The sequence below is a fragment of the Ovis aries genome, chromosome 1 (assembly GCF_016772045.2).
Source record: "Ovis aries strain OAR_USU_Benz2616 breed Rambouillet chromosome 1, ARS-UI_Ramb_v3.0, whole genome shotgun sequence".
Lineage (NCBI taxonomy): Eukaryota > Metazoa > Chordata > Mammalia > Artiodactyla > Bovidae > Ovis > Ovis aries.
Window position 1 is genome coordinate 46,370,858 of NC_056054.1, and position 18,836 is coordinate 46,389,693.

General features: G+C 38.5%; 1 pseudogene; it reads left to right on the forward strand.

The window, feature by feature from the left end:
• Positions 1-1,055: 1,055 nt before the first annotated feature.
• Positions 1,056-1,627, forward strand: LOC101105299 (mediator of RNA polymerase II transcription subunit 31-like; annotated as a pseudogene).
• Positions 1,628-18,836: the final 17,209 nt, after the last annotated feature.

Sequence of the window (18,836 nt, forward strand, 5' to 3'; positions counted from 1 at the left end):
CATCAGGTCCCATCACTTCATGGCAAATGGATGGGGAAACAGTGGCTGACTTTATTTTTGTGGGCTCCAAAATCACTGCAGATGGTGACTGTCGCCATGAAATTAAAAGATACTTGCTCCTTGGAAGGAAAGTTATGACCAACTTAGACAGCATATTAAAGAACAGAGACATTACTTTGTCAACAAAAGTCAGTCTAGTCAAGGCTATGGTTTTTCCAGTGGTCATGTATGGATGTGAGAGTTGGACTATAAAGAAAGCTGAGCCCCGAAGAATTGATGCTTTTGAACTGTGGTGTTGGAGAAGACTCTTGAGAGTCCCTTGGACTGCAAGGAGATCCAAACAGTCCATCCTAAAGGAGATCAGTTCTGGGTGTTCATTGGAAGGACTGATGTTGAAGCTGAAACTCCAATACTTTGGCCACCTGATGCGAAGAACTGACTCGTTTAAAAAGGACCCTGATTCTGGGAAAGATTGAGGGCAAGAGGAGAAGGGGTGACAGAGGATGAGATGGTTGGATGGCATCACCAATTCATGGGACATGAGTTTGGGTGGACTCTGGGAGTTGGTGATGGACAGGGAGGCCTGGTGTGCTGTGGTTCATGGGGTCACAAAGAGTCAGACAGGACTGAGTGACTGAACTGAATTGAACTGATGCATTTGAAATATGAGGAAGTTTAAACAATTTTCCTTTTATTAAAGCAATTTCTGATTAGAAATATCATTAAATTACTTAAAAACAATTTAAAATATTTAAAAATTTTCCAGAATGAGAAAACAATTACATATAAGAAAATATGACAATACATACTGAACAAAGTCTTAATCTGAGCACAAAATGTCAAAGAGTCATAAATGAATCAAAAGACTGAGCTTCATAAATCTGAAGGTACCAGAGAGGCAAGGAAAAAAACATGAGGAGGAGGAGGTAAAAGAGGAGAGGAAAGGAAGATGGCAGATAATCTGATCATATGTGTGTTAGTCATAGTCTCACCTTCCCTGTTTCTCCGATCCTGGCTGTGTGGGGTTGCGGGGGACTTAGAGTATCTGCTGGTGATGGCCGGCGGCCGTCGCTATGGAGACAGTTGATGCTGGAAATCGACTGCGGTTTCAGTTGGAGTTGGAATTTTTAGTGTTTAGCCAACCCAAATTACCGTAACTTTCTTGCCCGAAGAGGTTACTTCAAAGATAAAGCTTTTGTTAATTATCTTAAGTACTTGCTTTACTGGAAAGAACCAGAATATGCCAAGTATCTACAGTACCCTCAGTGTTAACACGTTAGACCTGCTCCAGTACGAACACTTCCGCAAGGAGCTGGTGAATGCTCAGTGTGCGAAATTTATTGATGAGCAGCAAATTCTGCACTGGCAGCACTATTCCCGGAAGCAGATGCGCCTTCAGCAAGCCCTGGCGGAGCAGCAACAGCAGAATAACATATCAGGAAAATAAAAAGCTGGATCCCGACCAGGCTCCTAAGACATGTATATATTGCTTTCGTACAGTGAAGACAAAAAAACTGTTCCTATGTACCTTTATTATGGTAGCAGCCAGAACAGTTAGTGTGCTTATTTAATTGAATTTTTATTGTTACTAGATTATTTCTGTTAAACCAGAATTGTTTTACTTTGATTTCCCTGTGGATTTGTAAGCTTTTATTAATATTTAACACAGAAGTGTCTGAAGAACAGAAATGTTAGGTACTGCAGACCTATTTAAGGCAGTGGGGCATGAGGTAAGGGGAGGGCCACCAAGCCAAACCCTGCTCCTCATGTACAGCGGGGCCTGGGACAGGTCTCAGAGAAGGCAATGGCACCCCACTCCAGTACTCTTGCCTGGAAAATCCCATGGATGGAGGAGCCTGGTAGGCTGCAGTCTATGGGGTCATGAAGAGTCAGACACGACTAAGCGACTTCACTTTCACTTTTCCCTTTCATGCATTGGAGAAGGAAATGGCAACCCACTCCAGTGTTCTTGCCTGGAGAATCCCAGGGATGGGGGGAGCCTGATGAGCTGCGGTCTATGGGGTCACACAGAGTCGGACACGACTGAAGCAACTTAGCAGCAAGCTGTTGAACCGGAAACACATTTTATAGTAATAAAATTATAACAATAAAAATGTGTATTTGTGTAGTTTGCTAGATTCCCCCCCACCCCTTTCCTTTTTCAGAGGTGCTGCCCTCTAACCTGTGTTAGGCACAGTGCCTTGTCTCCCTTTCTTCCATGTGTTCTCTACGGAGTGTTCTTCTAGTGTATACACCTGTGCAACCACTCTTGACTTTGCTTTGGGCTTCTTTCTTGCACTGCTAATCACTGACTTGCACTCCAAGTGATGTATTTGCACGCCTTATCTCTATGAGAAACCAGGGGACAGATGGAGGAATATGGTCATTCCTTTACCCTTCCCAAGACTAGCACATTCAGTTGTGCAAATATATAATTATTTGTCTACTGAAGGATTAGTGCCAATTGAAATGGCAGTTAAAATGTAGGAGCAAAACTATTAGATTTCCAGATAATTTGATTTAACCCCCGGAGTCGTAAAGATAGCTAGTCTTAAACCTTTCAAAAGGAGATGAGTTTGGAGAGTAACTTACCTTATTTTTTAATTGAAGTTAGTTGGCATACAGTAAAGTATGTCTTGTCTCTGAAAAGCCTGCCAGAATCTTGAAAGAGCTACACGAAGCTTTAATGTTAGTTGATTATGCAACAACCACAATAACAACCTGCCCATCAAAACAAAGAAACATTCATGGCCCCAGATAACACCTCTGATGACCATTAGGGGCACACCACCTTTACTGTCTTAACAGTGGAGAGTCAGTTTTCATTTCAAGTGAAAGAATGCTCAAAATGCCACGCAATTGCACTCACCTCACACGCTAGTAAAGGAATGCTCAAAATTCTCCAAGCCAAGCTTCAGCAATACGCGAACCGTGAACTCCCTGATGCTCAAGCTGGTTTTAGAAAAGGCAGAGGAATCAGAGATCAAATTGCCAAAATCCGCTGGATCATGGAAAAAGCAAGAGAGTTCCAGAAAACATCTATTTCTGCTTTATTGACTATGCCAAAGCCTTTGACTGTGTGGATCACAATAAACTGTGGAAAATTCTGAAAGAGATGGGAACACCAGATCACCTGACCTGCCTCTTGAGAAACCTATATGCAGGTCAGGAAGCAACAGTTAGAACTGGACATGGAACAACAGACTGGTATTTAACTTCTATGCAGAGTCCATTATGAGAAACACTGGGCTGGAAGAAGCATAAGCTGGAATCAAGATTGCCGAGAGAAATATCAATCACCTCAGATATGCAGATGACACCACCCTTATGGCAGAAGTGAAGAGGAACTAAAAAGCTTCTTGATAAAAGTGAAAGAGAAGAGTGAAAAAGTTGGCTTAAAGCTCAACATTCAGAAAACAAAGATCATGGCATCTGGTCCCATCACTTCATGGGAAATATGTGGGGAAACAGTGTCAGACTTTATTTTTTTGGGCTCCAAAATCACTGCAGATGGTGACTGCAGCCATGAAATTAAAAGATGCTTACTCCTTGGAAGAAAAGTTATGACCAACCTAGATAGCATGTTGAAAAGCAGAAACATTACTTTGCCAATAAAGGTCCATCTAGTCAAGGCTATGGTTTTTCCTGTGGTCATGTATGGATGTGAGAGTTGGACTGTGAAGAAAGCTGAGCGCCGAAGAATTGATGCTTTGAACTGTGGTGTTGGAGAAGACTCTTGAGTCCCTTGGACTGCAAGGAGATCCAACCAGTCCATCCTAAAGGAGATGAGTTCTGGGTGTTCATTGGAAGGACTGATGCTAAAGCTGAAACTCCAGTACTTTGGCCACCTGATGCAAAGAACTGACTCATTTAAAAAAGACCCTGATTCTGGGAAAGATTGAGGGCAAGAGGAGAAGGGGGTGACAGAGGATGGGATGGTTAGATGGCATCACCAATTCATGGGACATGAGTTTGGGTGGACTCTGGGAGTTGGTGATGGACAGGGAGGCCTGGTGTGCTGCAATTCATGGGGCTGCAAAGAGCTGGACACGACTGAGCAACTGAACTGAACAGTGGACCATCACCTAACTTTATCAGGCTTTCACAAGCAGTTATATCGTTGCAAAGAAATGTAACTAAGAAATTACAGTAAAACAAAACAAATCAGAAAAATAAAGCACAGGGTTATTGAGTTCTTTGTGTCATATTATCTTAATTATAACCCAATAAATACCCTCCTAAAGTAAAGTTTAGAATGAGCTGGAAGAACTCATACTAATTATCTGATCTAACCACATAATTTTGTACATGAGGAAACTGAAACTAAGAAGAACAGTTGACTTTCTTAAGATCTCACACAGAGAATGGTAGCTTCAGGTCTGAAATGCAAATGACACATCAAGTAAGCAAATGTTTGCCTTGACTGCTAGATCTGTTTTTAATCCCCAAATCCTCTAACAGTACACTTTTCAGATTTTGTTTGTTCTGGAATATCATGTCCTTTTAAAACGTGAATGAACTAGTTAAATAATTCATTCAAAACTTACTTTTTGGTATGTCTGTGCGCCATGAAGTATGGTAAGCACTGCTGTACCTTGTAGGACAAAATTCAGACCCCCAAATCGTGAATTTTAAGGTCATGGAAAAGGATATATAGTCACTTCCTTAATAAAAATAAGGAATTCACTCAGCAAAATTTATAGCATCCCTTGCTGTGTGCCACTGTTTCAGGTTCTGTGAAATATATCAGTGAACAAGGTAAATCCTCTGGTGGCACATACGTAGTCTAGGGAATAGGAAACATGAATGAGCATTTGTGAAACAGTTAGTGCTGTGACAGGGAAAAGCAAAGAGGCCCCTCGGGGCCCCCAGGAAGGAACATAACCCCAGCCTTGGGAGTGGTAAGGGAAGTTCCCTGAAGCAAAGAATGAAAAACAAACGTTTAACAGGTTAATATCTATGACTTAAAAGGCAGAGGTTCTTCTGCTCAAATTCGATTTGAGCAGATGACTTAAGATGGCATTTGCTTTCTAATTTGATGTGGTTCTTACTATCTACTGAACTGTCTTGCTAAAAGTCTTTTCAGAAATGGGTAATAGTAGTTTTAATCCAATGCTCTACTACTTTGTGTCTGTCATAAGAAAACAATCTAAAAAAGGAAATAGTGTGTAGTCCTGAACATCTTTAGATATTGTTCATTGTAACGAAGAAATATTGAAAACAAAGTGAATATTTACTAATAGAGGAAATGTTAGTTAAATTTTGTTATGCCTCTGCTATTATTAGAAATGATGGTTATGAAAATGACATGTAGAGAAGCCTTTCTGCCTGTCATAGGAGGTAGAAACGGGGGGAAGAGACTGCATAGAGAGGGTCAAGAAAAAGACAAGAAGATCCAGAGAAAAGCAGTCTAAGGTTTTCCTAAACATTGAAGCTTTGGCTCATCTGAAATAGTGGTTTTCAAAAATAGTTTTTATAAGGGAAATATTGATATATTTAATAAAAATAATATTGTCTGTGAAATCCAATACATAAAACTTACAAATATATGAAAGCAATATCTTCATATACTACAGACAAAACAAAACTAAAATAAAATGGCACTGATACTAACAGAAGATGGCAACTGTCATCCATAAAATACAATGTAAGGTTGTTGAATCCATCAAACCGGTCTCACTGATCTCATTAATTAACTTATTTTAAGTAAGTGCTAAAAATTTTAATTTTTAGTATATTTTATTAATAATGATTGTTTGAAGAAGTATATGAAGAAACCTCTGATTCATCCCAGTGAATAACAGTGATATGCTTGTAAAGCTTTGTATTAATTAATAGAAGCAGACATGCAATTCATAGAACAGTGTGTGGATACTTGCTCAGTCATGTCTGACTTTTTGTGACTCTACGGACTGTAGCCTGCCAGGCTCCTCTGTCCATGAAATTGTTTAGGCAAGAATACTGGAGTGGGTTGCTATTTCCTTTTCCAATAGAACAGTACAAAGGCTGATCAATTACACACTTAAAAAGAAAGTTAAATATGTGCTTAGAGTTGGCAGGAAGATCTGTATTCTGACACTAAGAAGAGACAAGTTAGTTTGGCAGCCCTTATTAAGTGATATCTTCCAATATGTTGGAAATTTGATGTGTAACACCAAATTAAAAATACATGTTTGCACTGGATATAAAAATGAAATCTAATCAAACATTTATATATACTCTGAAGATGGAAATTATTGTATACATTGCATCTGATTTGAATGGTGATTTTCATAAGTATTATTGCATGTGGTTTCTTTGCTAGGACATGAATTTATTATAAATAAGATGTAGATAATTTGAGGGAAAGTTTTGGAGAAAGCTATCTTCTCCAAAATCACTGCAGATGGTGACTGAAGCCTTGAAATTAAAAGACACTTGCTCCTTGGAAGAAAAGCTATGACAAACCTACACAGCATATTAAAAAGCAGACACATTACTTTGCTGACAAAGGTCTATATAGTCAAAGCTATGATTTTTCCAGGAGTCATGTATGGATGTGAGAGCTGGACCATAAAGAAGGCTGAACATCAAAGAATTGATGCTTTTGAACTGTGGTGTTGGAGAAGACTCTTGAGAGAGTCTCTTGGACTGCAAGGAGACCAAACCAGTCCGTACTAAAGGAAATAAGTCCTGAATATTCATTGGAGGGACTGATGCTGAAGCTGAAACTCCAATGCTTTGGCCACCTGATGTGAAGAACTGACTCACTCGAAAGACCCTGATGCTGGGAAAGATTGAAGGTGGGAGGAGAAGGGGACAACCGAGGATGAGATGGTTGGATGACATCACCGACTCAAAGGACATGAGTTTGAGTAAATTCTGGGAGATGGTGATGGACAGGGAGGCCTGGCATGCTGCAGTCCATGGGGTCGCTAAGAGTCGAACATGACTGAGTGACTGAACTGAACTGAGTATACTGCATTCACTGAAAAACACAGTATTCACAAAGTCTACTCTTGCCTGGAAAATCCCATGGACGGAGGAGGCTGGAAAGCTGCAGCCCATGGGGTCGCTAAGAGTCAGACACGACTGAGTGACTTCACTTTCACTTTTCCCTTTCATGCATTGGAGAAGGAAATGGCAACCCACTCCAGTGTTCTTGCCTGGAGAATCCCAGGGACGGGGGAGCCTGGTGGGCTGCGGTCTATGGGGCCGCACAGAGTCAGACATGACTGATGCGACTTAGCAGCAGCAGCAGCAGCAGCAGCATCCACTAACATAATCATTAACTGCAGAGAAGCAGGGAAATATGACCTGTGACAAATAGAAAAAAATCAAAGATCAACAAATGACAAAGATAATAAAATTATTAGATGAGGATTTAAAAACAGTACATACATCTGTTTATACAAATATACAGATGTATATTTTCATTATGTTCATGTATTTCTATAAATCCTTGACTGAAGAATACATGGACATAATGAGGAATGGGTGGAAATTTAAATTGGTAGACTTAACACTGTATTACATTAACATTTTAGTCAGTAGAGTAAAGCAGATTATCCTTCATAACGTGGGTGGCCTCATCCAATCAGTTGAAAGTCTGACTAGAACAAAAAGTCTGACCCTTCCCCAGGAAATAAAGAATTCTCCAGCCAACTGCCCTCTGACTTTATCTGTAACATCACCACTTCCTGCCTGATGGCCTTGAAACTAGAACATCTGCTCTCCATGGGTCTCCCATACCATAGACCAATGCTGCAGATTTTGGATTTATCAGCCTTCATAATCACTTGAGCCAGTTCCTTATATCAAGAAAATCTCTATCTGTCTGCCTTTCTATCTTGGTATCATCTATTTACCTATCTCCTGTTTGTTCTCTGGAAAACTTTAATACAAATGGTTATTTCTGGAAAATTGCTACTTGTTAGAAAAGTGGTTACAGTGATCAATAAGATTTTGATGTTAAGAGCCATGTGAAGAATTTAAATAAGCTTGTTTAGTGAAATTTGAAGGTATAAAATTAATATTTTAAATATAATGCATTGATTTGCAGGGTATGTGATTTAAAATAAATATGTAACTAATAAAATATGACAAATAACCAAATCATGTTTTACTTTTAAGGTTTATTTTCTTGTTGGTATATATATATTTAATCAGGATCTTATTCTCATTTTTATTGTGCTTATATTCTAATTTGGTTATTAAAAGTTTATCTTATATTCTGATATTCTGGGTTATCTTATATTCAGGCAGGCATATGTGGTAATTTCATTGAGCTACAGTTTTCTTACATGTAAGAATACATGTAAGAATAAAATGATACCTACAGAATCATTTACAGAATACATTTTACAGAATAAAATGATACCTACTCCTTATGGGTATTTTGGGAACGAAATGAGATAATGAACATAAAGTGTTTAGTGTAGTGCCTGGTACATAATTATTATTTAGTAATTATATACATATATATCTTATCTTTAAAAGTCAGTATAAGGATGGAGTTGAAGAAAAAATTGGCAGAGTTAATGTTTTTTGCAATGATTGGAAAATTGTTAGCATTCAGATAATTGAAGCTGAGTTCTATTACTTCTGCATGCAAACACAGTGACACATTTTTTCATGAATTATTTTTGGGAAAATGTGATTGTTCTATTATTCTTCTCTTTGGCTAGAAAAAGCAACTGAAGTAGTGAGCTTATTGCTCTTTGAAGAAAAGATTATTAATTCTTACTAGAAGCCTGAGAGAAAGAGTATAAGTTGCATCAATTTGGGAGGAGTATATTAAATATTGTATAATTGTAATTGATTTTGAGAACAGTTTATCTCATTTCTCTATCAGCAAGATTACCCTCCTCTAAAAGGCCCTAGCAATGACATCTCAGACACAAGCCATCACTTCTGCATCTAAATTTTAATGAAAAAATTGTAACTGTATATTTTTATTATTAGCAATCATATTCAATTATATAATGTATAATTTTACTGGCTATTAATTATATCATACTAACTGCTGCTGCTGCTAAGTCCCTTCAGTCGTGTTCAACTCTGTGCGACCCCATAGACAGCAGCCTACCACGCTCCTCCGTCCATGGGATTTTCCAGGCAAGAGTACTGGAGTGGGTTGCCATTGCCTTCTCCGATTATACTAACAATTATATTTATAAGTTAATAATTTATTCTGATTCTAACTTACCCTTTCAAAATTTCCATCAAGGGGACTTTAAAAGTTATATATTAATGAAAGCTTTTATATAAAACTACTCGAGGTTCATTCTCTATAGTATCGATATGAGTATCTTATTTGTTCATTTATTTGCTCACTGGTTTTCAGTGTCCATAATGGGGAAGAATGTTGCAGTTGTCACAAAAAGTGCATAATTTTATGGCTCCTTTTCTCAAAGAACATCGAGATCTTTGTTAATCTCCACATTGGAATGGACTGCCTCGTCAACATAGTTGCCCTCTATCACATTATTCAACATTTCTCTTCATAATATCTGAAAATATCTATGTTCCTTAAGTGCGGGCAGACTTTCCCCCTAGAACAGTGGTTGACACTAGATGGTACTCAATATGTACCTGTTTGTTTACATATGATCTTACTAGTATCTGTCTATGAGGTAGTTATTTTTACTGTTGCCTTTCTACAGTAAAGAAAATAAACACAACATATTTAAATTATTAGTTCAAAGTCACATGATTGGTAAAATGTTAGAGCTGAGATAAGATCCTTGTTATGTGAAAATGTGTAAATAGTGCTACAAAGGCATGGAAGATTAGACATGGTGACTAATTCTTTTTGATTGCATTATAGTTTGATGAATAGGAAATAATGCTTAAGGTATAAGTTGTTTCACATACTAAAAGGTCTTAAACACCAAACTGAAAAACCTGGACTTGATTCAGAAAACAAAAGAGAATTTTAGAGCATGCTCTGCTTTTACTGCTTTGCCTTTGCACATGCTGAACTCATGCCCAGTTCTCTTCTGTCTCCTTCTTCATCTCCTTTAATGAGTACTGGAACCAGCATTTCATATTCCTGTAGTAAGCAATAGTGGGACTAGACATATTTTCTTGTCTCTATATTAAATAATACTAAGAACCAGCAAAAATTACTTGGCTACTTGCTCCACAAAATACATGTCCCTGGACAATAAGACTATGAACAAGCTAATTAATTTACTTACCAAGACAGACAGCTTCATCATCTAGACTAGCTTCAAAACCAATCCACAATTATGTCATAAACTCTGCCCATTTCCATCCAATTCCCTTTCTAGACCCTCCTTAAAGGCACTTAGCCCAAGTCTCAAAATCCTTTATCTTCTCCTCCTTTCACTCTTCTGAGTTACCACTAAAATTTGGTCAGATGGTATTAACCCTTACCATATACTAAGTCTAATAAGTTTAGTTTTGTTTGACCTTCAGGTTTTTCTGACGGCCTTTCAGGGACCTGACAGTTGACAATCCATGTCTACTTTTTATAGTCCATAGCTGAAGCATCATTGCCTTGGTAAGCTTGAGATGTCATGTTTGGTTTCTAGCCTAGGAGCAGTTAATACACCTTTCCTGTGTCCCATACCTCCCTGTATACATTTCCATACTCCATCAGAGTGCAATCTTGCTGTTAGATTGGGAGTCCGCAAGAGCAGTCACCATGACTTCATCCTTGTATGTTTTTAGCACTGCCTTGAACATGGAGTGGGTAGTTGGTGCTGTTGACTACTGTATTGAATGAATAGATGCATGACCAAGTGTACATAGAGAGAATTATCATAAAGAGATCAGATAGAAGGTGATTGCAGCAGTTTATTAATGAGTGCTGGTGAATAGAAATGTGTAGCCTCCACCAAGATGAATCAATTCAGTGAAGTCCAAGTACCATTGGGAAAATTCCAATGATCAATTAAAGAGAAACAGCCTTATATTTCTTTTGGTGGTTTTCAACCCTCACTATAAACTGAAAAAAGTTAGTATGTTTAAAAAATCCAGTGCCCTCTTCCTGAGTGCTACCCTCACCCCACCACTCTGATTTAATTTAGTCTGTCATGAGGCAGGATTTTAGAATATTTTAAATGTGCTCTAAGAAGTGATGAAGCATTGGTCTAAATGCTCAGTAATGCTATTTATTCTGTTGTTTCTATGACATCCTCTAAGCCCACTGATTCTTCAGAAGTTGTAGTTAGTAACAAGTAGATGAGATTCTTCTGCCAAAGCAGCTTAGCAGAATTTTGTGTGAAAGACATTGAGGGATAGTTGGCTTAGTAGTTTAAAAATATATTCATAAATTAATTGACCATAGGTTTGTGGATTTATTTCTTGGCTTTCTATCCTGTTCCATTGATCTGTGTTTCTGTTTTTGTGCTAGTGATGGTGGTTTAGTTGCTAAGTCCTGTCTGACTTGAGACCCCATGAACTGTAGCCTGCCAGGCTCCTCCATCCATAGGATTTCCCAGGCAAAAATACTGGAGTGGGTTGCCATTTCCTTCTCCAGGGGCTCTTTCCAACCCAGGGATTGAACCCAGGTCTCCTGCATTGCAGGTGAATTCTTTACCAACTGAGCCACCAGGGAAGCCTGATTAGTCTATAAAGTCTTTAATATAAATATTAAATTAAAATTAATTAGTCTATAGTTTAAAGTAATTAGTCTATAAACTCTTTAATATAAATATTATATTTCTAATATAAAGTGGATATACTGACCCCTCAGTGTAATGGTTTTACAAATCTAGCTGTTCCTTTAATAATATTTGATTGAGTCATATACACCAAAGTTAAATATATAATACAGGTCTTCACATTATTTATGTCTTAAGAGGGCCCAACAAAGACAGAACTGAAGACAAGCATTTAGCTTAAGAATATGAACAAGATACTGTTATTAGACATGAGATTCCAGAGACCACTGTGGCACAAAGGCGATTTGTAACGCCAGACTGTAATTGGCCTTCAGTCTCAGCGGGACCCAAGGAAATCTAAGGAGTAGTCTTTTAACTCTGGTGCCATGACAGTACTGGATTGCAAGGAGATCCAACCAGTCCATCTTAAAGGAGATCAGTCCTGGGTGTTCATTGGAAGGACTGATGCTGAAGCTGAAACTCCAATACTTTGACCACCTGATGTGAAGAGTTGACTCATTAGAAAAGACCCTGATTCTGGGAGGGATTGGGGGCAGGAGGAGAAGGGGATAACAGAGGATGAAATGCTTGGATGGCATCACTGACTCTATGGACACGGGTTTGGGTGGACTCTGGAAATTGGTGATGGACAGGGAGGACTGGCATGCTGTGGTTCATGGGCTCACAAAGAGTCGGACACGACTGAGTGACTGCACTGAACTGAATTGAATGACAGTATGGATGCCACTTCTGATTAATCAGTGGTGGAAGGACTGTGACTGCTAGCTGTGCAGACGGTAGCTTAGGCTCCATTCTGTGGAGATCATCACAACACAGATTAGAGGCTGTAAATTACCAAATTTAAGTGTCATGTTCTTGAAAGGTAGCCCCAAGGCACATCTATAGGAACACTTCTTTATTCAATTAAGATCCTTCTCAAAGTATAGCTCAGGGCCACGAGTTTTCAAAAGTAAAGTCTAATATTCTCTTTAGAGGCTTTAACCCACTGGCTTTCCTAGTACAACTACATATCAAGTCAATAGGAGAACTAGTCACACACCGACTGCATGGTATACGAGTTATGCTTCATTTTGAAAACATAAGTAAGCTTTATTCCCATTTATAGCTGGGGAAAGTAAAGGTCACTGATGCGAAGGGACTTCATCAAGATTAGTCAGCTAAAAGTGGACTCTGCCAGTACCATACTGTTTTGATTACTTCAGCTTTGTAGTATAGTCTGAAGCATTGAGCCTGAATCATCCAGTTCAATCTGTGACAGAGGAAGCAGGAGTACACAGTAGAGGAAAGATAGTCTCTTCAATAAATGGTGCTGGGAAACCTGCACAGCTACATGTAAAAAAATGAAATTAGAACATTCTCTAACACCATTCAGAAAAATAAACTCAAAATGGAAAATATAGGCAGAATAATCTTTGACATAAATTGCAGTGATGTTGTTTGGGATCTGTCTCCTAGAGTAATAAAAGCAAAAATAAATGGAATCTAATTAAACTTACAAGCTTTTGCACAGCAAAGGAAACTATAAATAAAATGAAAAGACAGCCTACAGAATGGGAGAAAATTTTGCAAACGAGATCATCAATAGGAATTAATCTCCAAAATATACAGATAGCTCATACAGATAAATATCAAAGAAACAGACAACCCAATCAAGAAATAGGCAGAAGATCTAAATAGACATTTCTCCAAAAAGACATCTAGATGGGCAAAATGCACATTAAAACATACTCTACTGCACTAATTATTGGAGAAATGCAAATAAAATTATTATGAGGTATCACATCACTCTAGTTAGAATGGCCATCACCAAAAAGTCTACAAACAATAAATGCTGGAGAGGGTGTGGAGAGAAAGGAATCCTCCTGCTTTGTTGGTGGGAATGTAAATTGGTATAGCCATTATGATAAACAGTGTGAAGGTTCCTTAAAAAGTAAAAATAAGCTACCATATGATCGTACAATCCCAATCATGGGGCATATATCCAGAGAAGACCATAATTTGATAAGATACATGCACTCAGGAGGTATGAGTGGTAAAGAACCCTCCTGCCAATGCATGAGATGTAGGAGAGGTGGGTTCAGTCCCTGGGTCAGGAAGATCCCCTGGAGAAGGGCATGACAACCCACTCCAGTACTCTTGCCTGGAGAATACCATGGACAGAGGAGCCTGGCAAGCTACAGTCTATAGGGTGCAAATAGTTGGATGTGACTGAGCTTGCATGCATGCACAGGTACCCCAGTGTTCACTGTGGCACTATATGCAATAGCCAGGGCATGAACAAGCTAAACACTGATCAGCAGAGGAATGGATAAAGATGTGATACATACATACATACAGTGGAATATAATTCAGTGGAATATAATATAAAAAGGAATGAAATAATGTCGTTTGCTGCAACATAAATGTGTCTAGAGATTATCATAGTACGTGAAGTAAGCCAGAGAAGACAAATATAATATGCTATTTCTTGTATATGGAATCTAACAAGATGCTGCAAATAAACTTATATACAGAACAGAAATATACCCACAGACATAGAAAGCAAACTTATGGTTACCAGAGGGGAAAAGCAGAGGAAGGGGTAAATCAGGAGTTTGGGGTTAACATATACCCGTTACTATATAAAATAGATTACCAACAAAGACCTACTGTATAGCACAGGGAACTATATTCAAGATTTTATAATAACCTATAAAGGAAAATAATCTGAAAAATATGTACGTATAACTGAATTGCTTTGCTGTACACCTGAAATTAACACAACACAGTGCATCACCTATACTTCAATGAAAAAATATTCAATATGATTGACTTCTTTGAAAAAGAAAAAATTTTGTGTAAATTAAATGCTTGTAAGAAAACAAAATACTGCAGTTCTCAATAGAGGCATGTTGCTTTGGGGGTTTCTTAGAATAGTTTTGTGTGTGTGTGTGTGCGTGTGGAAGAGACTTGAAATGTAAATGTTTATCAAAAGACAGCGTGTCTGAACGATTCTTTACCCCTAGAGTTAGAATAATATGTGCTTGCTCCTTCTTTATGCTACTGTGGCAGCTTCTACTAACTTTTGCCTGCACTTCTTAGTGTGCTTGGATTGGAAAGATCTGTTTAATTTTCTGTTCCCCTTATTAATTTGTAAGTGTTTGAAGAGGAGCAGGATTATAAATCTCTCTCTTTATTCCAAGATTTAGTGCCTAGTTATAATCAATAAGGATTGATTGATTAGAAAGAATAAAGCCAATAAGGAATGAAACATCTATCATTTGGCTAGATTGATCTAGAGCATGATGTAAATGAGATCACAGATGTGAGTTTATGCTGGATCAGGGCCAGATGGTTACTCAAAGATATTATCCCATGACCTTGTAACTGTCCTTTACTGTAGGCAGCTGCTTTGCATATACTGGCGCATCAGAGAAAAATCTTGCCGCTATTAACTCAAGAGGACGAACCCTAGATATGCTGGTTACTATCACCATAGTATCAAGGTCAACTCCATGTGTTTTATCCTCTATAAATGAGAGAGCATTACTTCTTATAGGGTAGTTGTGAGGATTGAATGAATTAATAAGTAAGAATATCTAAAGTAGTAATTAGAAAAAAATTTAGAAATGTTTTCACTTGACTGCCCTTGAAAAAAAGCAAGTTTGCCATGATATTATTTGGACAGAGATATTTTAGAAAGGATTTAAGAATCAGAAGAATAGTTGAACTACATGGATGTAAAATTTCCATTCTTCAAATGAGATTCTATTATTTTAATTCTTATTTCAAAGATAAAAAAGGTAAGGTACAGAGGATAAAAAATCTACCGTATGGCCATCTCTTACTCATCTTTTGAGATTCAGCTAAAACATCGTTACTTCAAAGAGGACTCCTCAGATCCCACTTCTTCCGATCCATGTTCTCTCCCCTAGCACTCTATTGCTCTTATCGTAAGTTGTAGCTCTCTTTAATTATTCATGTCAGTATTTATTCAGTGTCTTTATTCCATACTAGATTATAAGCGACATGAGGGTAGAAACCAAGTATTTTCCTCCCCATAAAATATAACCACCAGAGACTAGCACTGGAAAAGGTCAGTTTTCATTCCAATCCCAAAGAAAGTCAATGCCAAAGAGTGTTCAAATTACCGCACAATTGTACTCATCTCACACACTAGCAAAATAATGCTCAATATTCTCCAAGCCAGGCTTCAACAGTATGTGAATGGTGAACTTCCAGATGTTCAAGCTGGATTTAGAAAAGGCAGAGGGACCAGAGATCAAATTGCCAACATTTGTTGGATCTTTGAGAAAGTAAGAGTACCAGAAAAACATCTACTTTGCTTTATTGACTATGCCAAAGTCTTTGACTGTGTGGATCACAACAGACTGTGGAAAATTCTTCAAGAGATGGGAATACCAGACCATCTTACCTGTCCCCTGAGAAGCCTATATGCAGGTCAGGAAGCAACAGTTAGAACTGGACATGGAACAACAGACTGGTTGCAAATTGGGAAAGAAGTACATCAAGGCTGTGTGTTATCACCCTGCTTATTTAACTTATATGCAGAGTACATCATGAGAAATGCCAGGCTGGATGAAGCACAAGCTAAGATTGCTGGGAGAAATATCAATAACCTCAGATATACAGATGATACCACCCTTATGGAAGAAGGTGAAGAAGAACTAAAGAGCCTCTTGATGAAAGTGAATGAGGAGAGGGAAAAAGTTGGCTTAAAATTCAACATTCAGAAAACTAAGATCATGGCATCTGGTCCCATCATTTCATGGCAAATAGATGGGGAAACAATGGAAACATTGACATACTTTATTTTTCTGGGCTCGAAAATCACTGCAGATGTTGACTGCAGCCATGAAATTAAAAGACACTTGCTCCTCGGAAGAAAAGCTATGACCAACCTAGACAGCATATTAAAAAGCAGAGACATTACTTTGCCAACAAAGTTCTGTCTTGTCAAAGTATGGTTTTTCCAGTAGTCATGTACAGATGTGAGAGCTGGGCAATAAAAAGGCTGAGTGCTGAAGAATTGATGCCTTTGAACTGTGGTGCTGGAGAAGACTCTCAAGAGTCCCTTGGACAGCAAGGAGATCAAACCATTCAATCCTAAAGGAAATCAATCCTGAATATTCATTGGAAGGACTGATGCTGAAGCTGAAACTCCAATACTTTGGCCACCTCATGTGAAGAACTGACTCCTTGGAAACGACCCTGATGCTGGGAAAGATTGAAAGTAGGAGGACAATGGGATGACAGAGGATGAGATGGTTGGATAGCATCACTGACTCGATTTACATGAGTGTAAGCAAGCTCTGGGAGTTGGTGATGGACAGGGAAGCCTGGCATGCTGCAGTCCATGGGATTGTGAAGAGTTGGACAGGACTGAGTGACTGAACTGACTGAGAGACTAGCACAGTTCTTGGCTCACAGAAGGCTGTCAAATACTTGTTAAATGAATAGACATCAAATTAATTAATTAACCTATTTGCTTATGTCAACTTATGAGAGGGATTTGAAATTTGTAAAGGGTAATGTATTATCCATTCACTTGCTTATTCATTTCCTCATTTATTGTGGGCTTCCCTGGTAGCTCAGTGGTAAAGAATCTGCCTGCCAATGCAGGAGACACAGATTCAGTCCCTGGGTCAGGAAGATCTCCTGGAGAAGGAAATGACAACCCATTCCAGTATTCTTGTCTGGGAAATCCTATGGATGGAGGAGCCTGGCAGGCTACAGTCTATGGGGTCATGGGAGAGTGGACACGAATGAGTGACTAAACACCAACAAAACATTTTATGATTTTGCTTTTATTGAAAAAATTAAAATAAAGTGTTTACATCTGGCTAATTTTTGTCTTTTTTACTGCTACTTCTATCACTATTCTTGATGACTGCAACAGCAATGAAAATGATTAGTTCAATACTCTGGCCCCTGAGGTCCACGATTTCCTTACCTCTGTAGTTCAGTTCTATCCCACCTTAGTTACCCCTATGGAACTTATCCTAGACCAGTATTTTTCAGACTGCAGCTTATGATGCTTCAGTGACACTGAAAAATAATTTATTAATTAGAATTTTTGAATGGAATGGAATAGAATTGAAAATTGAGTACATTTAAAAATCAGCATTGCTTTGTAAAAATTTATATATGAATACTAAATATCTATGTCAAATTCCTTTCTTTATGAGGATTGTGGTCCAAAAAGTTTGTAAAATACTATTCTGGACATCATTATCCTCATCAGTAATGGCAGCACCCCTGAAACCTTAATGTTAAGCAGTCTTCTCTTTGTTCACTACTGCTTTCCTTCTAAGCTCTCTCACTCCAGCAGGTCCACCTGAGCATTTTATTATCCCATGCAGACTCCCAATTCACTGCCTCCAACACTCTTTTACTCTGTAGTGTTTCCTCCTTCTCACTTTCTCCTTGCCCAGGTTACACTCTGTGGTCTATCACATTTATGATAATTATCCTCATCTCCCTTGCTATGCTTTCTTTCCATCTCACTTGACTGGCAAAACCGGTTATCTGCCCACTCCGTACTATACCTTATCAGCCTGGAATGTGGCTGCAGATTTGGAGACAAACTTTTGTGACGTGGTCTCACTTTGCACTTATGACCATATATCTCAAAGGAGGCCTTAGAATTACCCAGCCATCTTCCTGAAGTTCCCTAATCTGTTTTCCAACTCTGAGGTGCCTTCATGGCTTCTTTCTCCATTAACTTCCAGTATCCCTTATTTCCCAAGGAAATAAGTGACATCATAATACAACTAGGTCATCTATCTATGATCAAATTTCTGCCATGCTTTCATTCTTACCCACATGCTCTTCTTCTGTGACAATAGACTGCTGCCACTGTTCCTTAAATCCAAATCTCCCACTTGGCACCTGACATATCCCCTGTGAATTCCCCATTCTTCCTTTCATTTCTTTCTTTCTTTTTTTAAAGTCACAAACAGATCATAATAATCTAGCTGGGACAAACACTACTTTGTTTTTGGTTTGGGTTTTTTTGTTATTGTTTTTTATGCTTCATGTCTTGCTGGGTGTAATAGCAGAAGGAATGAGTGAATTGGGGAAGCTGGGCTGGGGCTGATGAGACATCACAGTTGTTGCCTCAAGCAGCCAGAAGCAACCCAGCGTCCTTCTGTGCCAACTGAGGCTCCAAAATTGAAACATAGATAATAGAGGATGAAGGGG